The sequence below is a fragment of the Haemaphysalis longicornis genome, unplaced genomic scaffold (genome assembly GCF_048455015.1).
Source record: "Haemaphysalis longicornis isolate Haplotype H1 unplaced genomic scaffold, Haemaphysalis longicornis Haplotype H1 scaffold_3, whole genome shotgun sequence".
NCBI lineage: Eukaryota > Metazoa > Arthropoda > Arachnida > Ixodida > Ixodidae > Haemaphysalis > Haemaphysalis longicornis.
Genome location: NW_027526335.1, coordinates 227037306 through 227047305, shown reverse-complemented (window position 1 = coordinate 227047305; position 10000 = coordinate 227037306). Strand labels below are relative to the sequence as shown.

Sequence of the window (10000 nt, the reverse complement as noted above, 5' to 3'; positions counted from 1 at the left end):
TGCATCGCCTACGCGGAGGCCTGTCACCGCAAGATGTTGCATCCTTGTCGGATGCAAGGCAAGGTTTCCCCATCTGCTGCAGCCCTAGTTAACGTGCTCAACATTCATTTCAAATGCCTGCCCTGGATACATCATCGCTGACATCACAAGAGACATATTTAGCGAGAGGATTGAAACTTTGGCTTAAATTGTGTAATCTCTTAATGAATAAAGCATTATTCGCTGCTTGGCAAGCAGTCGGGGCTCTATAAGACACCCAATGTTGTGAGTGAAACTGGTATTTTGTCCTAATGGCCCCTTTAACGTGAATAAAAGGTTTGCTCTACAACAGGATTTGTAGCAACTGCGAAACTTAGCAAAGAACTGTAATGTTGTGGCACAGCAGATAAGACGAACCATGGTTGAAGGTTATGAGCGATCTATTTACATCATTTACAAAATGGCCATGAGAGTCAGTGCTGGCTTCGCCCCCACGCAGCTTCTCCCTCGTAATTGTCATCAATGGTCAGCCATGGGAATTGTCCATCATGCCCCGTGACAGAATGGCACCTGGAAAAATCAAGGAATGGTCAGGGTTACTCATTAAAGGCCAACGGTACTCACATTTCAGCTCGGCCAGATTTATCAATTTGTAATAAGTACCACCCAACGCCGCCTGTATAAACATTGCTTGACACGTCGCGTGCTTTTCAATAGGAAGGGTAGGGACGCTTAGTTCAGCCACTCATCTGCTATGTGGTGCGCGCCGGCGGACATTTCTCCTTACGTCACTGCTCTGGAGTCGCAAACGCTGCACCCACTTTTATGACGCTTGCCTGTTGGGTTTCAAGAGCCGTTTCGGTCACATCTTAGGCGCGACGGGGTGATAGTTCTGGGGCGCACTGGGGATCTCGTTCAACATGTTGCTTGCTTTATACTTGCTGCATTTTTCCAAAGGTAACTGACGGAGGAGGAACTGAAATATATGTGTAAGAACATATTAATTGTCAGGTAGATAAATAGTGAACAGAAAAACTATATTTTAGGAAGGTGCAGCCATTATTTTACTGATGTTTTTTTCTCTCTGGACGATTTAGGGAGGAAAAAATTGCCTGCACATTTTTCATTCAGGCGCTCGCTTCCACCATTACTTTCGAAAAATATCACGTGCTTGTAAAGTTTAGAAGATTACAGAAAAAAAGGATAAGCAGCTGAGGGTTCCGCCACGCCGTCTAGACGCCTCTACAGTACAGTCTTCAATTTTAAAAGTGCATACCGATGCAGAGTGCGAACAGCGGGGAGAAAACAAGACCGAAATGCGGAGGGGACAGAGGGGGGTATGCCCCACTCAGAAAATTTCGGGGCCCGTGATTCAAGTAGATAAGAGCGCAAAGTTGGCACCAGCCTGCGGCAGCACAAGTGATTTTGCTCCGAGGCAAAGGCGGTTTTATCAGGGACAGACCAAGACAGACAGGCATGGTGAAAAACAAGGCGTAGGAGCGCCACCTGGGGAACCCTAAACAAACTTTAAATATTTTGCATAGTTTCCGAGAAGCAGTGCTGGCGGGCGGACATGAAAGCACAAAGGAAGGCTACGGAGCGGGGAAGGGTAGGAGAGAGCAACAGGAGAGTGGCTGTTTGGCCATTTTTTCGCTCACGTGTTAGGCAATAATCATACAGGCGGCGTTGGTACCACCAAATCAGCTGGGACACTAGTGGTGGCCCCGCGAAACGCTTCGTTAATCAGTCGGAAGAAAGCTCCGCGTCAGACCACGCTACACCTGCCAGCGCATCACAAACAGCTATGATGTGCCTGTTATGCTCCAGCCGACGGGGGCTTCTTTCCCCAGCCAGCCACGCAACTGGAGAACCAGTCGAGCTCTGCTGTGATCACTTCACCTATTTGCTGCCCCATGAGCACGCAGAACTTGCGCGCTGGACAGCCGCAACATCACTCCAATGGCTGCGCTCTTCTCGATTTTGGTTTCAAAATCGACGATTTTTGCTGACCGCTTGCGGCTTCCACGCAAGTATTTCAGCTGTTGTATTTTCAACTAGCTTTCTTTTTCAGAAGACCATACAGGAATATCGTTTTCAAGAGGTTGAAATTTTAGTGCAGTTGGCCTTTAAGAAAAAATTATTTTGGTGAGGGTAGTTTGCAAATATTAACACTGCATAATTAGTGTTTACTCTATTGCTAAGTTCCAAGCACATTTGCAGCATTGTTGAAAACAGTTATTAAAATAAGGGGAAGGGGAAACGGAAAAAGACGCAGTGGGTGGTTATTCGTCCCATAGGTGGTAGGCTGCGTGCATTCACAGCTGTACTGCCCTGGGAGATCATCAACTCACTGTCTGAGCAAGTTGCTGTGCAGCAAGCCCTTCCACTGCTTTGAGGAGGGGGAGAGAGGGAGTTTGTGGGAGAGCCATGCCAGGTGGGGTGTAGTGTGAGGGGGTATTGAGGTAGTAACAGCAATTGTTGTGTTAGATGAAATCCTGTGAAGTTTGCGCAAAGGTGGTGATAGTGAGCGTGGGTTTAACGATCGTTTTAGATGCACCCACCTGCCATGGAAAAAGAGTGGGGGGTGGGGGGGGAGAGAGGTGGGAGGCCCGGCAGAGGTAAACATTCTTAACTTTGAGAAAAGGTACAGGATGGGACAGTCTTGGAGCAGGGTGTAAATGCCTTGAATGCAAGGTCACAGAGCCCGTGCCACATTATTCCAATGAAGAGATGCATGGGCAGGGACAATGACAGTCTAGGGCCACTGAAAGGAAATGGTCGCTGTGAAAGTCCCAAGGAAAAGCACCCGCATGCTGCCTGCAAGTTTGTGAGTACGCTAATACAGGAGGAAGAGCCAATGCAATGGCTGCTGCTTCGGCTGGGTTTCGAAGATGGTAAGGAATCCAGCAATAGGAAGAGTTACACCACTGGCATGGATGGCTTTTCCACATTACACCAGAGCTGTGCAGAACAGCCCTGAATATGTGGGTAAGTTTCAAAAAAAAAAAGCAGTAATTGTGAATTGTGAATTGTTTTTTGATCACGCACGCCAGGCACAGAAGTGCCGTCTTTCTTCCGTTACCCCTCCTGGCTACCTGGCTCCCCCGATGCCTCGCTCTGCGGAAGTATTCGTCAACAAAGCTAGGGCCAACGCAGCTCTCACACCCCACATCACTAGAAAATGGATTTACCCAACGGGATCTCCACCTGACCCCAGTGCCGGATGACCGTATTCGCCACCCTTGACCAACACCACAACGAATGTGATGCATTGTGCGGAAGAAGCAGGACATGGAATATTATTGGGGCTCTTCGATTGAATGTGAAACCTCGCGACAACAGTCTCGGGACGGGACAGCAAAGAAGGAAGCGTAGAGGTATTAAAAGCATTGAATCGTAACAAACGGGTCGTATGTATTCACCACACTCACCATGTCGCATCGCTGGCGATCCGTTGGTTAACCGGCCGCTGCTGAAAAACGACGACCGCACCTACGCTACAACACAGCCGCCATCACGCCGATTCGCGCGAGAGACAAAAAAAAAAAAGAAAACGAAAAAAAAAAGTACACTTGAGGGCGCAGATCACGACCGAGCAGTGGTCTGGTAGCGAGAGTAGACTACGTTGTTTTTATCGTGTTTTATTGTGGAATGTCGCAGCGGCGAAGCTCTCGTGAATGGAGGAGCCTGACTACTTGCGATGAGATCTAGACAGCCGGCTTGGCTCCGCCGGAGATGGTTAGGCTTAGCACCCCGGCAAATATTTCGTGGGCGCTTTCGCGCTGATGTTTTATAGTACCGTTTTCGCATGCATTATCAGCTCCTTTACCGCACAAGCAACTTCGTGTCTCCCTTGAGCCGCATTTTAAAGAGTGGTTAGAAGCGGTCGCTCGAGCGCCCGCGCCACTTCGCGGCTGGAGCCGACGCCATGTTGACGCCGCCGGCCGCGCCGCGTGCAGCGTGCAGCGCGCGTTGAACGTGGGCAGAGCGTTTTCGCGAGCAGAAAACAACATCCCGGCCGTTTCTGGAGAAAGAGTGACAAAGAGGGGAGCAAGAGCCATCATTTGCTCGTTCGGCAGTCGGGTGCCTCGCCGGCTCGTTCGTATCTTCCGCCGGGCCGCGCAGGTCCGTTTGTAACAGCCGAAAGTTTTCCCGTTAAACAATGCAATTTCGCCGGGACATTTCGGAAATTCGTATCATCGCGAAATTCACGCCCCCAGAATCGTATCATCGAGATTCCACTGTAACTACGAATATACACCGATACAGTCTGCGAAAGCACGTACCGTTCGCTGTGTATATGCTCCACAACTTTGCTGCTGAGACACGCTCTGAATTTATTTTTTGAGTTTTGGGTGGTTCGAATATTTCGAACAATAACAGTGCCCTTCGAATCGAATCAAATACCAAAAAATTCGAATCGAATATTTGAGGTTTCGAATATTCGCACACCCCTAGTTTTTACATTTAGCTCGCGTCTTGGAACGTCTCGTAAAACATGTTGCTTGCCCATAACGACGCCACCGCACTTTTTTATCGATAGCTCTAAGCTTCATCAGCGCTTCTCGAACCAAGAGCTGCAGATTTCCACTGTGCAACCAACGCACCAACCCGGGAACACAGTGACGTCAGCGCAAGCTATCACGCCTCCGAAAAGCCTGTCTGCAAACTTTGTTTTGGAGGTCACAAAGCACGCCAGAGCAGTTGGACAGTGCTGTAACAGCTGGCAAGCACCGGCAGCAACTGGGTGCACTGCGGCCGTCGACTGCGAGCGATACCCGCTCCAAGCCTCCAAAACACATACACATACACTGTTGGGACTGGGGCATCCCAGCTCAGTCACTACTGTTGCGACGTTGCCCTGCCCAGTCCGCTATCGACGCGGCGCAGACCATAGCGACGAAGTATCCAAGCTAACGGTTATTTGAAGCAGCATTTATATACAATATATAAAAAGGTAGCAAGAGCGTTACATGGCTAAGACAAGCGCGATAGCACTTCTCAACTCAGGGCCCGGACCACCGGTGCTTCCGGGCTGGTTTTATACCCCCAGGGTTCCGTTGCAGCCGCGTGCAGTTCCAATGCCCCCAGTCGGAGCTATCACTGGCCGCATTATGAACCTGGCGAATGAAGGCGAAGCGTGCGTCAGCCGAGCCGCCACGACCGGGAAAGGGAAGGCGACTCTGCGGCGGCGTTTCCAGGCGCTACTTGCTGCGTTTCTGCTGGGATTAGTTCGTCCCAGCCATGATATGGTCCAGCCGTCGCGATGGGAAAGGGAGAGCAGACTCGGCGGCGCCTTTCCCGCCAAGTCGCGGCACGTCTGACGCGGGCGGTTTGACCTAGGCGCGAATCAACCCCGCCATCGGCACGTAGCCAGGTGCAGCAAATTTGTGTCGGGTGCTCTGGCACAACACACTCACGGATACAAAAATGAGTGGTCAAAGTCAGACCCGTTTCGGGGGCTCTTAATGGAAATGAACATAGCAGCGCGTAGCGCCCCTGTCGTGTCCCTTTCTCGTGTCCCCTTTCTTTTTACCCCCCAACTGCCCAGTAAAAGAAAACCAAATCGATATTTTTGATTTGATTGATTGATTGATTGATTGATTGATTGATTGATTGTTTGATTGATTGATTGATTGATTGATTGATTGATTGATTGATTGATTGATTGATTGATTGATTGATTGATTGTGGGGTTTAACGCGCCGACGCAACGCAGGCGATGAGGCGCGCCGTAGTGGAGGGCTCCGGATTAATTTCGACCACCTGGGGATCTTTATCGTGCGCCGAAATCTCGAACACACGGGCGTTTTTGCTTTTCGCCTCCATCAGAAAAGCGGCCGCCGCGGCCGGGAAACTCGATATTTTTGAATAAATATGACGAGTAAAACACGTATTCAAAGAAATTTCTACTGGATGCGTCAAACCGCTGAAGTTCACGGTTCATAGATTTGCGGGACGTCTTATTTGGGGACACCTCGTAGTTAGCCGACACAATGTAAAAGGCCCTCACTGCTACAGGTGCCCCTTATGATGATGATGATGATGACTAGTGGTAGCCTATTTGTAGCGGGGTGATGACGTGTCATCTCATAGGGACCCCCCACCGCTTCCTCCCCCGCTCCCTTCGCCGCTTCGAGGCGCACTCCAGGTCTGCCCCCCCCCTCCCCCCGGAAAAATAAGAAGTCTACGCCACTGCAACCAGGGGTTCGGAAGGTAGTCACCGATCCCCAGCAAGCCTACCGGAATTACCAGTCGGGTTGGGTGTCGCGACCTGCACTGCGTGTGCTAAAAAACCACTCCAGAAACGGTTCCATTCAGCACATCCAGACACCCGCTCACGTTTCCATGGAGCGCCCACCAAGAAACCTGTGCTTTTACCTCCCATGCTATGGAGCTGCACGAGGACAGTCACCCGCTTGTCATGTTCAGGGAGATAACCCTGCATTATCGCCTTTATAGATAGACCCTACCTTCGCCTTACCCTCACCTTTCAACAGAACAACAAACTACCCTACGGCTCATACAATCCGGGACCTCCCACACCCGACGCGTCTTCCCTAAATGCACCCGAATCGCTACTACGCTGAATGTAAAGTTTGCTCAGAAGTAGGAACACTACTCCACATAATCAGGGTTTGCGACTTTAGCCCTGAGCGCTCTCTTCTCTTTACGTCAGCTACCCAACAAGAGAAAGCAGATGCTGCTGTCCAGCACCTCTCTGCCTACCCAGCTTCAGCTGGTGGACAGAGCACAGGCGGCGCGGACTCCATATGGGTTCCAGTGAAGAAGGAACCACTCCCCTGGGTCGCACTCTGGGCCGTGCATCAATCTGTATCGAAGTATTTCCTCCACCTCCTCTAGCTCCTCCTGCTTCTCCTCCTGCGTTTCTGCCACAAATCTCGTCGACTCCGTCCGCGGCGCAGAGACAGAAGAAAGATCGTGCAACACCGGGTTTCAGCTTCGTTTAATTTTATAAAAAAAGAGTTTCCAGTCATGTGCTACACCAATACAACTCAACCAACCACCATTCATGCATCATGCATTGATTTAACCTTACCAAGAATATCTCTTTGAAGCAATAAATGGTGTAGTTCAGTGCATTTCACTTCCCTCTGGTTTCACTATTTGTACAGCGACGTGAGTAAATTTTAGCCAGGTTGCATGGGTAATCATTGTGGGTGCCGTTTACAGCTTTGCTTTCCTACCACATTCACAGGGTTGATTGGCGCGATTTTGTTTGTTTGTGTCTTCTTTATAAAAGTCCACAGATCAAATTTACAAGGGTGGGGCAAATGTACGCGTATGCACGGGTTTTGTCGTTTTCTACCCCCATTAAGTAACTTTTTTCCCTTTAAATAATCACCACGCCAAATTCAGAACCCACCCGTTGACGTTCGCGAAACAGCAGACGACTGAACTCAGCGAAAAAAGCGCTAACAGTCGAATCAATGTGCACGTTTCACGCTAAAGCGGTGACCACGGCGATAAACTAGAGAATTATCCAGCAACGGCGGCTGATTATTGCGTTTCTAGATGAAATACACAAGCACATGTAACTATGTCATTGCTTACTGCCAAAGAAGTGCATAAATTCGTTTTTTTTATCGTGTGCATCTCGCCTCTTGCGCCGCGTGCAACGTGAACGAGCAGACGACACGAGAGCGCCATCCACACTAGGAGCGGTTCGCCTCGGCTCAGGTCAGGCCGATGTTACTTTTTCTAGTTTCGGTTCCATTATTGCGCTCCTAGATGTAGCGTGCCTGGGAAAACACTCCTTCTCTCATATTTTTTCTCTGCTTTTCCCCAGCGCGACTGGGGGCGCGCATGCGCGAAAACGGTCACCTCTGCTGCCGCTCAGTGTTGCCAATTGTAGAGTTTTCGCCCTACAAGTAAGGTGCTTATGTAATGTTTTTCTCGTCGTAGAGCCGTACGGCCGTTCCGTCATTTTTTTTGCCAGGCGTGGGACGATTTTGAGTTTTCTTGTTGGACTTGCAATCATAAGCTAGCTGAAGCCGCTAAAGTAAGAAATTATTCCTTCATCTGACATGCAGCCAGGAAATGCTACCTTGGCATGTTGGATTGAGTTTCTGGAGTTAGATTCGCAGAAAGAGAGCGACAGAAAATCAGACTCATCAGATAACGCCAGAGTGTGAGCGGTATGCGCGCAGATAGGGAACAGGTCATTATAAAGAGTGGAACGCTCACTTTCTGCACGACCATCGAGTTTCATACTAATCTATACCTATAAACAGAAATGCCCGACTGACTGACTGACTGACTGACTGACTCATTAACGCCCAGGCAAAACTGGTAGGTCTAGAGAATTGAAATTTCGTGAGTACATTTGCGTCATAGCGTAGGGGTTCACTTAGGCGGGATTTTGGGAAATTGCACTCGCAACCGACATAAGGGCGAAAGGGCGAAAACACACTGAACTTTAAACACAGTACGCATACATCTGTCCTAACTGCTTTCAATTCAGGCATGCCTTTAAAGCATCTACATGCCGTATTTGTTAACGCGGTGGTTGCTAGGGTGTAGGGATATTGATAGAGAAGGAGAGTTTATTGAAAGAAATGGGAGCAGTTGCACTCAACATGAAAGCTCAGATGTTGGAAGTGCGGAGCAGTGGTTTACCAATGCTTGCTTGAGCTTCCTGAGCTTTTACCACATGATTCGCTTTCCGGCACGGGCTGTTTCAGCCGGTCCTCCCCCGAACGAACTGGTGAACGTGCACAAACCCTATTGCGATCACCATGAACTGGCCCATGATGCAGGTTCCAAGAACTGGCCCAGTTATTGAGTCTACTGAGAACGGCCAGCATAAATTTGTTTCTTTTCTCTTACCTTCCCTCCCCATTCCTTTCCTCCATCGTGACCAGTGGTGATCCTTTTCTATTAAAGGTTGTCTCTCTCTTCCGTCATTGTTGAACCTTGACTGCCCTATGAGACTGGGGATTTTTCTCACTCCTTTGACGCTCGGCTTCTGCTTCGCGTTGTTGCACAGACAAATCAGTCGTCCGGCGTAACTTCCTCTCGCGAGAAAGCGTCCGCTGTTGCTCGTACCGTGCCAACGTCAATGAGCTTGAGTATTCTCGGTCACCGTAGTGCCAACTGTTCGGCGCCAACGGCGGGCAAGACCATCAGTTTCTTCGCAGTGTGTATTTCTGGAAGCTGTAGCGCCTTCTCTTGACTTGTTTCGGTATCATCATGGGTGCCGTGGCACCCTCTCTTGCGTGGTTTCGGTATTAGCCTGGGCGCGTGACGCGCAACGACATTAGACGCACGACATTTGACGTAAGAGCTTCGCTCTTAACTACAACCTGATGTCATCTACTGCGTTAAAGTGCAAAATCACGTGAAAAGTATTGTGGGGCGGTGACATCAGCGGGCGTATTTGTCAGCCCAAGGTTCTCTCTGATTTTGGAATTGAGTAATGGGGGGTGGGGGGAGGCGAACGGGGACTGGGAACCTGCATGGCAGATGAGGATGAACCCTCCCTCCTTCAGCCTCCCCGAGGAGCGGCGGGCCCCAGACCACCCTGCGTTCGTGGCTGACCCAGCTCCCGGTGGCTGCTTCTACTTGAAGGGCTCCCGGAACGACGCTTTTGCCGGTGTCTGTGACAGCAGCACGCGCCCCCATCCCCACACACCCCGCTGCCGGCTCCGACTAATAATGCTCGGGAGCAAAGTTACAAGCAGCTCCTGTGAAACCTACTTAAAGGGAAGCTGAAGCGCTTTCCAAAAAAAAAATGAGTTAGATTAACAGTTATATAGTTTCTTGCGCGCTGATTCCGAATATCACATTGAAATTTATCGTACATAAGTCCAAATGGCATTTATCTTGCAAAAAGCGCGGCCCGGTTTGAAAGACGCGCGCTTTTCGTCTTTTGACGCCCCTGATTGGTTGCGCCCGTCATGACGTCAAAGGAGGACACCCTTCGGCCGCGCGCGTTGTCGGAAGCATTGCCAACGATCGCACGGTTGCCTTTGCGGCAATTTAGCTTGCAGTTTAATTT

General features: G+C 49.9%; 1 long non-coding RNA gene across 1 annotated transcript; it reads right to left on the bottom strand.

Moving 5' to 3' along the window:
• Positions 1-400: 400 nt before the first annotated feature.
• Positions 401-3513, bottom strand: LOC144173732 (uncharacterized). The gene is made up of 2 exons (XR_013323372.1): positions 3411-3513; positions 401-549 (listed from the first exon to the last, which is right to left on the bottom strand). It is a non-coding gene; the product is annotated as an uncharacterized LOC144173732 (long non-coding RNA).
• Between the last annotated feature and the right edge of the window lie 6487 nt (positions 3514-10000).